We start from the raw sequence: 13915 nt of genomic DNA, 5'->3' as shown, positions 1-13915 counted from the left end.
AGTAGCATCAGCCTCCACACCCCAGGACAGCCTGGGCAGAGGCCTGCAGCCTTGCCACTCTAATGGTTTGGCGCAAACATCCCCTGGAGCCTGGCTGCATGTCCCGCTTTTGTGCTGCAGCCATGACATGTCCCATCTCAAGCACTGAGGTGCAATGAAGGGATATCTGTGAGCGTTTCCAAAGGACGAAAACCTGATATGCAGATGAAGGCCAGATGCCATGGAAAAAATTATAGAATCATAGATTGGTCAGAGCTGGAAAGGATCTTAAGACCATCTAGTTCCAACCCCCCTGCCATGGGCAGGGACATCTCACACTAAACCATGTTGCCAAAGGTTCTGTCCAACCTGGCCTTGAAAACTGCCAGGGATGAAGCATTTACCATTTCTTCAGGCAACCCATTCCAGTGCCTCACCACCCTCACAGTAAAGAACTTCTTCCTTACATCTAACGTGAACTTCCCCTGTTTTAAGTTTGAATCCATTACCCCTTGTCCTATCGCTACAGTCCCCTTACTCTCCAGCATCCTTATAGGCCCCTTTCAGATACAGGAAGGCTGTATCTGAAAGTAAAGATACAGCCTTTAAGTAAAGAACTTCTTCCTTATATCTAACAGTAAAGAACTGTAGTTCTTTAGTAAAGAGCTCACAGTAAAGAACTTCTTCCTTATATCTAACCTGAACTTCCCCTGTTTTAAGTTTGAATCCATTACCCCTTGTCCTATCGCTAAAGTCCCCTTACTCTACAGCATCCTTATAGGCCCCTTTCAGGTACAGGAAGGCGGTTATGAGGCCTCCATGCAGCCTTCTCTTCTCCAGGCTGAACAGCCCCAACTTTCTCAGCCTATCTTCATACGGGAGGTGCTCCAGTCCCCTGATCATACTCATGGCTCTCTTCTGGACTTGCTTCAATAGCTCCATGTCCTTATGTTGAGGACACCAGAACTGCACACAATACTCCAAGTGGGGACTCACAAGAGAAGAGGGGCAGGATCACCTCCCTGGACCTGCTGGTCATGCTCCTTTTGATACAGCCCAGGATACAGTTGGCTTTCTGGGCTGCGAGCACACACTGCTGGATTATGTTAAATTTCTCATCAACCAACACCCCCAAGTCCTTCTCCGCAGGGCTGCTCTGAATCTCTTCTCTGCCCAACCTGTAGCTGTGCCTGGGATTGCTCTGACCCAGGTGTAGGACCTTGCACTTGGAATGGTTAAATTTCATAAGGTTGGCATCAGCCCACCTCACAAGCCTGTCAAGGTCCCTCTGGATGGCATTCCTTCCCTCCAGCGTATCAACCGAACCACACAGCTTGGCGTCATCGGCAAACTTGCTGAGGGCGCACTCAATCCCACTGTCCATGTCAGTGACGAAGATGTTAAACAAGACCGGTCCCAACACCGATCCCTGAGGGACACCACTCGTTACTGGTCTCCAGCCGGACATTGAGCCATTGACCACAGCTCTTTACGTGCGGCCATCCAGCCAGTTCTTTATCCACTGAGTGGTCCATCCATCAAATTGATGTCTCTCCAATTTAGAGACAAGGATGTCATGTGGGACAGTGTGGAACACTTTGCACAAGTCCAGGTAGATGACATCAACTGCTCTACCCCTGTCCATCAGTTCTGTAGCCCCATCATAGAAGGCCACCACATTGATCAGGCAGGATTTCCCCTTAGTGAAGCCATGCTGGCTGTCACCAAGCACCTTGTTGTTTTTCATGGGCCTTAGCATGCCTTCCAGGAGAATCTGCTCCAAGATTTTGCCAGGCACAGAGGTGAGACTGACTGGTCTGTAATTCCCCAGGTCATCCATTTTCCCCTTCTTGAAAATGGGGGTTATATTTCCCTTTTTCCAGTCGTCAGGAACTTCACCTGACTGCCATGATTTCTCAAATATGATGGCCAGTGGCTTCGCAACTTCATTCGCCAGCTCCTTCAGGACCCGCGGATGGATTTCATCAGGTCCCATGGACTTGTGCACGTTCAGATTTTTAAGATGGTCTCGAACAGGATCCTCTCCTACAGTGGGCGCAAGGTCTTCATTCTCACAGTCCCTGCATCTGCCTTCCAAGACTTGGGTGGTGCAGTCAGAGCCTTTGGCAGTGAAGACCGAAGCAAAGAAGTCATTCAGAACCTCAGCCTTCTCCAAATCCTGTATAGCCAGTTCTCCTGAGAGCTTCCTGAGGGGGCCTACATTCTCCCTAGTTTGTTTTTTATTTTTTGCATAAGAAGATGGAGAGATGACAAAATGAATAAAGAAAGGAGGCACAGAAGAGGAAACAGAAGTAGCAGGTATGAACTGGACAGCACCATTGATTATGTTAAATTTCTCATCAACCAACACCCCCAAGTCCTTCTCCGCAGGGCTGCTCTGAATTTCTTCTCTGCCCAACCTGTAGCTGTGCCTGGGACTGCTCCGACCCAGGTGTAGGACCTTGCACTTGCCGTGGTTAAACTTCATGAGGTTAGCATCAGCCCACCTCACAAGCGTGTCAAGGTCCCTCTGGATGGCATTCCTTCCCTCCAGTGTATCAACAGAGCCACACAGCTTGGTGTCATCAGCAAACTTGCCAAGGGTGCACTCAATCCCACTGTCCATGTCACTGATGAAGATGTTGAACAAGACCGGTCCCAATCCCGATCCCTGAGGGACACCACTCGTTACTGTTTTCCAACTGGACATTGAGCCATTGACCACAACTCTTTGCATGCTGCCTTCCAGCCATTTCTATATCCACTGAGTGGTCCATCCATCAAATTATATCTCTCCAGTTCAGATACAAGGATGTCGTGCGGGACAGTGCTGAATGCTTTGCACAAGTCAAGGTAGTTCATGTCAACTGCTTTGCCCCTATCCATCAGTTCTGTGGCCCCATCATAGAAGGCCTACAGCACACAGCTCTTATATAAAAAGACAAGGGTCCCTCCATGATATTAGCTCTGAAAACAACAGCACCTTGCATATGCAAATTAAAGTCTTTTTCCGTTTGTCTGATGGTGTGTTGATCAAAAAGCAGTCTCAAGCAGTAGCTTACCCCTTGAGGAGTTTGGAGACTTCACATTGTTCTTCTGTAGGCTTTTCCTGAAAAGAACTGCAAGCAGATCCAGTAGCCTTTGCCCAAGATGGAGCACTGATCTTCTGAATGTTTTAATTCACTTTTCTTTTTCTTTTAGTTTGATTCATTTATCTCATGAAAAAATTATACGATCAGAGCCGCCTTCCTAAAATCTTAGCATGATGGGGACAGTGATAGGATATTTTTCTATTTAATTTTTATTTTTGTTTGCTTCCTCACATGGATCCACTACATAAAAGGCCAGGTTTTCTGAACAGCCTGTGCAGTGACTTGTTTCTACTCTCAGCTACTCAGCAAGCAGGTTTTCAAGTATTTTCAGACACTTGTTTCCCTTAGTTTCTGTTCTTCCACCCCATTACACTGATGTTATTTCCTCTTAGATGTCCTTTACTTCTGACTAAGCTTCTGGGAGACAGGATCTCCCTTCTCCATGTCAGAAGAGATAAAAGAGTATGCAGTCATCACAAGTGTGAGCAATTAGTATGTAAGCATGTCAAGAAAATCCTATTATTAGAAAGATTCCCTCTGAGCTATAAATTGGATGCTGTTAGTAGTTTGAACATTTCAAATGCTGCTAACCTGTTGAATGAGTTGACAGAGGGAAGGCACACTTTGAAGTCAACAAGACCTGAATATCTGAACCGCAGGTGTCAGAAAAGTGAAGATCATTGCTGAGGCTCATCCAGCAAGTTATACTATAAATATACAAAGAGCAACAAATATTCTCCTCTATCAGTTGGGACATGAATTTTTTTTAAGCACCCAGTTGAACTTTCAGATGCTCATTGAACGGTGTGCATGTTTGCAAGAATGTGTTTCATGAGCCAGAATGCTTCTAGCTCACGTAACATAGGGCTATCAGGAACTGATAGGATTCTGAAACAGCATGCATTTATGTGTGCATGAGAAGAAGTAATAATGGGAGCACTTTTTAACCTCCCACAGCTGAAAGAAGTATTTGCATGAGGACACCAAGGCTTTTCTTTTGTTCTTCTTTTAGGAATATTGGATGCAGCTACAGAAAAAATCCTCATCTGCAGGAAGCTGGTTACAGTAGCTTGCTGTTCAGCTATGCTAGCCTTCTGAAAGCGATAATAGCTCTCTATGCTGCAGGCCGTATAGATGGTCAGGTGAGTAGAAATCAGCTTTGCCAGGCTCTCCACTGCACACAACATAACCCAGATGAGATCCATCATTGCCTTACATTCTTCACTGATTCTCTGCCGTCGAATTATTCATTAGCTTTTTCCACCATTGTGTGCTGTGGTTGGGCTAGAAAATCCAGCTGATACGCAGGAGTACAGGAAAATGTTCTGTGTCTTCAAGTCAATTAGAGTTATATTTTTTGATCATTTATTTTCCGAGAGGTTAATATTGTAGATTCTTTCCACCACACCACATCAGCCCATTCCTTGAGCTAACAGTTTTTCTAAAGCTCAGACAGTGCTGATCCCATTCTGCAAATTAAGGTATGACTCTGTGACTGATTTGGCCAAAGGTCACCCTGACAGCAACCTGTAGTCATGTAGTGAAACCTGTCTGTGTCCCTTGAAGGTCCAGAGGAATGTACAGTTCTCAAATTTTTGGTTAGCTCATGCTATTTCACTTGAGGATTTATTGTCATGCCTCACAGTCAGCAGTAATGGCTATAATATATGTGATGCTGAATCAGCCACCTGGTTGGAGGGCTGTTTGTTATAACTCACTGAAAAGATAACACAAGCAGTACAATATGCACTTTAATGCATACCAAACCCATGAAATCTTCCTGTTCATCTTCTGCTAAAAGATACCCCCAACCACTGATTTCAAGGGAAGCACTGTGTCAGCAAAACTAATAGGGTTTGATCCAAATATATGTGTCCCTAGAACTCTAGAGGATACAGGACTTCTCTAAGGAAGTGGTTATCCAACTACATGGCCACATCCTGGGCAAGGTCAATAGCCTTGGTGATGGCACTGCCACTCACTTCAGTAGGGGTCCAAATATCACCTAGAAAAAAGGAAACAAATAGCCTAAATGGTGAAGAACTAATATCTGCTTGTGGCTGACTGACAACATCACCTTAGTGACACTGTGTCTCTGTGGCTGAGGTATAAAGCTTATCTGAGTTTGCATGTGCTAATTACTATGCAGATATGTAATACAGGAGATTATTGTTATGATTATAATAACAATATAGCAATGATGAATAATATTTTGGGGAAAAATAATAATTAAAAAAAGTAAAAGCCAGACACAAGCATACACATGCTATATTAACACATATTTATATATATAGAATAAATATATTTATCTATAAATATATTAACACATGATATAATGGTAATGGTGTTTTCCAGGCCTGCTATTCTTTCTCTTCAAGCAATGACTGCCTATATCCTGCTGGCAAAACATCTCTGGAATATGTTCTGTTTTACAAATGAAATAAAAGTAACCCAAACAACTGAACAAATATTACAACTATTCATCATCAGGCAGAGAAACAGTACACTTTACTATGTCTTGATCTCACGTGAGGTCAGTCTCTAGTGAAGAAAATCTGATGAATACCTAAATTAATGGGCAGTGCCTCCATATCAGCTAATCAGCGCAAGGCCATTTATGGGATTATGACATGGCCATGACATGGATCATGAGAAGCCAAAGGTATAGCTAATAAATCATAGGAATTATGGCATTAGAAAAAATGCCTTTTGAGTAAATACATCAGCAGCACAAGTTTTAACACAGACCATGATTGATGCAAGCTTAGCAGAGTTCTGTGACATTGCGATCCCTTAATGGAAATCCAGACCACTGCCTTAAGCCACCACAGCAAGTGGTGAACCATGGCTACTTCTCACTGAAATGCCTGCATAGCTTAGGCGTTCTTGTTATCCCAGGAACCCAATCACCATGTTGCTTTGTGTTTATAGTTCAAGTCACTGAAGACACATGATAAATGTAACTTATATTTCTGCCATTCAGGATTAATACAGAATTTCAACATAATATTACTCTGCTTTGCAAGACAACGTATATAGTAACAAAATCTATAATGAAGTACATTTTTGTAGCCTTTTCCATTTCATTCTCTCTAATTCATTGACTGGCTGGTCTCTGAAACCTATTTGTCTTTTCCAAAGCTTCTTTTAAACTCCTGTTGTTGCCATCTTGCCCTTTACGTACCTAGCCACACACACACTTCTGCCACACAAGCAGGGTAGTATGACTGGCTTCTCTCAGCTCCAGCCTATTTCCTTACCATAGTCACTATCCAAAGTACAGTCATTAGCATTAATAACTGCTGTACTGGATCTGTTAGTTGTTCCTTGAGATGTAGTTGCATAAGATGATGATAGATTTCTCATCTTGCTAACCCAGGAAATCCTGCACAAATGTTCATATTGGCACAGGAGAGACAAGAGTATATTGCCAGCAATACTGGGGGATAGGACTTCCCTTTTAAATGGTGGCTATCAATTTTATCAGGCAAAGTGAATCTGGAACCATGAGGGCACAAGGAACTCTTGAGGGGACAAGCAATGGTGTGGCAGAGAGGCAAAAATGGGGCAGCTTCACCACAAAAGCCATCATCTTGTGAAACTGCAACTTAGGGATGTTGCTAGTGCAAGTCTTATAAAAATACTGACAATCATGGCAATTTTCATAGCAGCCTTACAATATTAACCTGATTTTACATGTAAGGATGTCATAAGCAGGTTTTCATAGTGTTCATACCAGTTCTGTTTGGGTCAATTTAATAGAACTTTATTGCTACAGCAGGAAAAGTTAAAGTTTCCAAAATGCCAGAAGTCACACTCTCTGACATCTATCAGGAGAGAAGCAAAACAACTTCTCAGCAGCAACAGTGTGGTGATACCTGGTATATTTGGATTTGATTTCCTCTGTAAAGTTGAGTCAGAAATGTCCTCCAGGCTTGCCTCCACCATTTGTCTTTGTGTGTCAGCTCATGCAGCACTTCCAAAGCCTTGGCGAGATGCCATCACCCTCAGAGATGCTGTAGAGCTGCAGTGGATAAAAATAACTTATTACTTAACAGCTGACACTGGTCGCAGTCACTGCAGATGAGTTGCAAATAATTTCTCTGCAAAGATCTGCTCACCTCCAGAGGAAATGTGTTTAAGCCTGTGGTTTCTAGCTAAAATTACGTGCCACCCCTTTGTGGTGGTCATTTCTGCCTTCATGATATTATTACATGACTGGCATCCCCATGACTAGTGCTGGTGCACTGGAAGCCAATAATTATGTTCCCAAGTGAAGACAAAGATCACAGGAAGCAGCCTTGTTTCTAAGCTTCGACTTCTCTGGCGTATATTTATCCATTTTCAATCTGAAATAGTGGGGCTGGAATGAGCCTGGTCACCTCTGCCAAGAGCAGACATCATGGTGGTGACCTAGCCTGTCCCAGACCCTGCTGGGTGGCTCTAGGACAGCTGGCAGGAGCATGATGTTGGGCTGCCTGCACTAAAATGTAGAGGGAGGACAGCTCAGCCTTGCCACCCTGGGTGATGCAGCTGTCAGATGGCTGAATGGTACTGATGTCACTGTGATAACATTGGAAGTGAAAAGCTTTGTGCATTTCACTGCTCAGATGAGTTTTGCCAACCCAGGAGCTCTATGTCATCTACTGCAGCCGAGGAGGTTGTTTCAGCTGGTGTACGGCATGGCGTCAACAGCTTTCTGAAGCACTCATTCCCTGGCAGGAGCTCAAGGAGCATTTCCAGCAACCTCCAATTACAGTATTAATTACAAAAGACTGTAAGTTCTCCAGTAGAGGCCCCGAGCTTCCTTTGCATGCAATTAGCAAGGACTTTCCTGTCCATGCAGGTAGAGCTCTCTTCAGAGTATCTTCAGCCTGTTTATACATCACCTATCATTGTCAACTTCCATTAAACAATGAGACATTAAAACGTTGTTCATGCAGAGCACATGCCTTTCAAAAAGCAAATGTCATGTTTAGTGAACTGCTAATCTGGAGGTATTGAAAGGATATTATAATGATAATTTTGATGATCAGTGGCTTCTTTCTACTTCTGTTCCATACTAGCATTTTATGTGATAACCCCTAGAATCTTAATGAAACTGACACAGTAACACCTTAAAGAGAAGCATCAGATGCCTTAACCAGCTTGCAGATCGCAGATTGCAGCACTAACTCGCAAAAATTAGCAGACTGTCTCCAAGAAATATTTGTGCCTCATTGTGGAAAGCTTATGGCAAGAAATGCCCACGGTGGCATGGAGCTAGACTTCCCTTTCACCGGTCAAAAAGAAGATTATTTTGCTGCTCTACTAATGATGTGATTGCTGACTCACATCTGATATAGAAAGTTCTGAATACTAAGTCTGAATCTCTTCTCGCTGTCTTCAATTTGGATACCTGAAGACTTGATGACAAAATTAAGTACTTATGGTAGGGTACATCTCACCAGTCTTCTACCATGTAAAGGTCAAGGGTGAAGCCCATAGTTAACCATCCTATTGGAGGAGTAAAAGAAAGGCACTTTCAGAAGGCCTCATCCTGAGATTCCTATCTAGTCCTCTAAACTGGTTTCATAGAAAACCTGTGTGATGGGTAGTTAACTAGACACTTAAGTTTTTCCATCCTTATTGGTCTGACTGTGGCTTTTGATTTCTCTGCAAATAATACAAAGCGTATGTCCCAGCTTCTGTGCTGCAGAAATGAAACATTGTGCTTGAATCCTGTTTTAAGCCCAGACTCTCCTTATGCGTATGGGGAAGGGGGAGTTATTTTACAATTAAATAAATTAAATGTCTGTCACAGTAAAATGATCCACTTGGCACCTGTAGGCATGTGACATATCATCAAGATGTATATTTTCTTGGGTGACATACCATGGACTTCTCAGCTGCAAAGGTAGAACTGCCCAAGGCTATTTGATTTTTGCACCTGAAACAGAAAAACTTTTAGATTTTCATTCATAAATCAATGGTGCTGTCCAGTTCATACCTGCTACTTCTGTTTCCTCTTCTGTGCCTCCTTTCTTTATTCATTTTGTCATCTCTCCATCTTCTTATGCAAAAAATAAAAAACAAACTAGGGAGAATGTAGGCCCCCTCAGGAAGCTCTCAGGAGAACTGGCTACACAGGATTTGGAGAAGGCTGAGGTTCTGAATGACTTCTTTGCTTCGGTCTTCACTGCCAAAGGCTCTGACTGCACCACCCAAGTCTTGGAAGGCAGATGCAGGGACTGTGAGAATGAAGACCTTGCGCCCACTGTAGGAGAGGATCCTGTTCGAGACCATCTTAAAAATCTGAACGTGCACAAGTCCATGGGACCTGATGAAATCCATCCGCGGGTCCTGAAGGAGCTGGCGAATGAAGTTGCGAAGCCACTGGCCATCATATTTGAGAAATCATGGCAGTCAGGTGAAGTTCCTGACGACTGGAAAAAGGGAAATATAACCCCTATTTTCAAGAAGGGGAAAATGGATGACCTGGGGAATTACAGACCAGTCAGTCTCACCTCTGTGCCTGGCAAAATCTTGGATCAGATTCTCCTGGAAGGCATGCTAAGGCACATGAAAAACAACAAGGTGCTTGGTGACAGCCAGCATGGCTTCACTAAGGGGAAATCCTGCCTGATCAATGTGGTGGCCTTCTATGATGGGGCTACAGAACTGATGGACAGGGGTAGAGCAGTTGATGTCATCTACCTGGAGTTGTGCAAAGTGTTCCACACTGTCCCACATGACATCCTTGTCTCTAAATTGGAGAGACATCAATTTGATGGATGGACCACTCAGTGGATAAAGAACTGGCTGGATGGCCGCACGTAAAGAGCTGTGGTCAATGGCTCAATGTCCGGCTGGAGACCAGTAACGAGTGGTGTCCCTCAGGGATTGGTGTTGGGACCGGTCTTGTTTAACATCTTCGTCACTGACATGGACAGTGGGATTGAGTGCGCCCTCAGCAAGTTTGCCGATGACGCCAAGCTGTGTGGTTCGGTTGATACGCTGGAGGGAAGGAATGCCATCCAGAGGGACCTTGACAGGCTTGTGAGGTGGGCTGATGCCAACCTTATGAAATTTAACCATTCCAAGTGCAAGGTCCTACACCTGGGTCAGAGCAATCCCAGGCACAGCTACAGGTTGGGCAGAGAAGAGATTCAGAGCAGCCCTGCGGAGAAGGACTTGGGGGTGTTGGTTGATGAGAAAATGAACATGAGCAGGCAGTGTGCACTCGCAGCCCAGAAAGCCAACCGTATCCTGGGCTGCATCAAAAGGAGCGTGACCAGCAGGTCAACGGAGGTGATCCTGCCCCTTTACTCTGCTCTTGTGAGACCTCACCTGGAGTATTGTGTGCAGTTCTGGTGAACTCAACATAAAAAGGACATGGAACTGTTGGAACCAGTCCAGAGGAGGGCCACAAGGATGATCAGGGGACTGGAGCACCTCCCGTATGAAGACAGGCTGAGAAAGTTGGGGCTGTTCAGCCTGGAGAAGAGAAGGCTGCGTGGAGACCTCATAGCAGCCTTCCAGTATCTGAAGGGGGCCTATAGGGATGCTGTAGAGGGACTCTTCATTAGGGACTGTAGTGACAGGACAAGGGGTAATGGGTTAAAAATTAAACAGGGGAAGTTTAGGTTGGATATAAGAAGGAAATTCTTTCCTGTTAGGGTGGTGAGGCGCTGGAATGGGTTGCCCAGGGAGGCTGTGAATGCTCCATCCCTGGCAGTGTTCAAGGCCAGGTTGGACGAGGCCTTGGGTGATATGATTTAGCGTAAGGTGTCCCTGCCCACGGCAGGGGGGTTGGAACTAGATGATCTTAAGGTCCTTTCCAACCCTAACGATTCTGTGATTCTATGATTCTAAATCCGTCTCTCAGAGATTTATGTTCCACTCTGCCAGAGATACGTCTACTTGGGATGCATTACTCACTTTCTCAGATACCAATATTAATCCAATTTTCTTTTAGCATGATGGGATTTGGACACAATTTCTATTATCAGTAGTGGAGATATTATGCCAGCATACCACCACAGGGATATCAGATTGTGTCTGATTCATGGAAATGAATAGCTGTTTTATGAGAGACTTGTGTGTGAGCAGGAATATGTTTATTGAGCTCCATTCTCCAAAGTGTTGGGCAAAGGCCTGAAGATGTGCTTAAGCTCTTGGTGATTCATGGCCAGAGTTTCTGTGTTTTACATGGTTGAACCAAAGTTCCTTTCTTTTTTCAGTCACTGAAGTTAACAGAAGGATTCACAGTATCACAGTATCACAGTATGCTAGAGATTGGAAGGGACCTCGAAAGATCATCTAGTCCAATCCCCCTGCCGGAGCAGGAACACCTAGATAATGTTACACAGGAATGTGTCCAGGTGGGTTTTGAATGTCTCCAGGGAAGGAGACTCCACAACCTCCCTGGGCAGCCTGTTCCAGTGTTCCGTCACCCTTACTGAGAAGAAGTTTCTTCTCAAGTTTAAGTGGAACCTCTTGTGTTCCAGTTTGTACCCATTACCTCTTGTCCTATCATTGTTTGCCACTGAGTAGAGCCTGGCTCCATCCTCGTGACACTCCCCCTTTATATATTTATGTACACTAATAAGGTCACCCCTCGGTCTCCTCTTCTCTAAACTATAGAGACCCAGCTCCCTCAGTCTTTCCTCATAAGGGAGATGCTGCACTCCCTTAATCATCTTCGTTGCCCTGCGCTGGACTCTCTCCAGCAGCTCCCTGTCCTTCTTGAACTGAGGGGCCCAGAACTGGACACAATATTCCAGATGCGGTCTCACCAGGGCAGAGTAGAGGGGAAGGAGGACCTCTCTCGACCTACTAACCACCCCCTTCTAATACACCCCAGGATGCCATTGGCCTTCTTAGCCACAAGGGCACAGTGTTGGCTCATGGTCATCCTGTCGTCCACTAGGACCCCCAGGTCCCTCTCCCCTACACTGCTCTCTAACAGGTCGTTCCCCAACCTATACTGGAACCTGGGGTTGTTCCTGCCCAGATGCAGGACTCTACACTTTCCCTTGTTATATTTCATCAAGTTATTCCCTGCCCAACTCTCCAGCCTGTCCAGGTCTCGCTGGATGGCAGCACAGCCTTCTGGCGTGTCAGCCACGCCTCCCAGCTTAGTGTCATCAGCAAACTTGCTGAGGGTACACTCAATTCCCTCATCTAAATTGTTGATGAATATATTAACTAATACCGGTCCCAGTACTGACCCTTGAGGCACTCCACTGGTTACAGGCCTCCAACTAGACTCCGCCCCATAGACTACAACTCTCTGGCTTCTCTCCTTCAGCCAGTTCACAGTCCACCTCACTACCTGATCATCCAGTCCACACTTCCTCAATTTAGCCGTGAGGATGCTGTGGGAGACCGTGTCAAATGCTTTGCTGAAGTCAAGGTAGACCACATCCACCGCTCTGCCATCATCCATCCACCGTGTTATTTCCTCATAAAAGGCTAAGAGATTGGTCAAACATGATTTCCCCTTGGTGAAGCCATGTTGACTGCCCCTCATAACCCTCTTATCCTTGATATGCCTTAAGATGGCACCAAGGATAAGATGTTCCATCACTTTCCCAGGGATTGAGGTGAGGCTGACCGGTCTGTAGTTACCCGGGTCCTCCTTCTTGCCCTTTTTGAAGACTGGAGTGACATTTGCTTTCCTCCAGTCCTCAGGCACCTCTCCCGTTTCCCAAGACTTGGTAAAGATGATGGAGAGTGGTCTAGCAATGACTTCCGCCAGTTCCCTCAGCACCTGCGGGTGCATCCCATCTGGACCCATGGATTTATGGATGTCCAGATTGCTCAACTGGTCTCTAACCCATTCCTCATCGACTAAGGCAAACCGCTCCATTGACTGACTTCATCTAAGGTCTCAGGGGTACAGGGCTCTTCAGGACTGCCCGCAGCAGAGTAGACAGAGACAAAGAAGGCATTCAGTAACTCTGCCATCTCTGTATCTTCTGTCACCAGGGCACCCATCCCGTTCATCAGTGGGCCTACATTGCCTCTGGTGTTAGTTTTGTCTGCCATGTATTTGAAAAAGCTCTTTTTGCTGTCCTTGACCCTTCTCGCCAGGTTTAATTCTAAGGAGGCCTTAGTCCTCCTAGCTGCCTTCCTACATCCTCTAGCAGCAGCCTTATATTCCTCCCAAGTGGCCAGCCCCTCCTTCCATGACCTGTAAACTCTCCTCTTCCACTTGAGCATACCCAGCAATTCCCTATTTAGCCACACAGGTCTCCTGGCCCTCTTCCTTGACTTCCTACGTGTCGAGATGCTCCGATCTTGAGCTCGGAAAAAGCAATCCTTGAATGTCAACCAACTATCTTGGGCCCCTTTACCTTCAAGCAGCCTTGCCCATGGGATTTCCCCTAGCAATTGCTTGAAAAGGCCAAAGTTTGCCCTGCTAAAGTCCAGGGTTGCAATTCTACTTGGTATTCTACTAGTCCTACCACACAAGATCCTGAATTCCACCATCTCGTGGTCGCTGCAACCAAGGCAGCCCTCAACCCTTACTGCTTCGACCAGACCCTCCTTGTTAGTGAGGATGAGATCCAGCAGTGCTCCTCTCCTGGTTGGCTCATCCACCATTTGCAGGAGGAAGTTATCATCCATACACTGGAGGAACCTCCTGGACTGTGGCTGGGTTGCCGAGTGGTCCTTCCAGCAAACATCAGGGAAGTTAAAATCCCCCAGGACGACCACGGCTTGTGACTGTGAGGCCGCTCTCAGCTGCCTGCAGAAGGCCTCGTCAACTTCCTCACCCTGATCCGGTGGTCTGTAACAGACACCTACAACAGTATCCCCCCTGCCAGCCTGCCCCTTAATTCTCACCCACAGACTCT

This window comes from Pezoporus wallicus, unplaced genomic scaffold, assembly GCF_028554395.1.
Source record: "Pezoporus wallicus isolate ANWC-B61680 ecotype Strahan unplaced genomic scaffold, APGP_CSIRO_Pwel_v1 scaffold_7383, whole genome shotgun sequence".
NCBI lineage: Eukaryota > Metazoa > Chordata > Aves > Psittaciformes > Psittacidae > Pezoporus > Pezoporus wallicus.
This window is presented reverse-complemented; position numbering follows the sequence as displayed.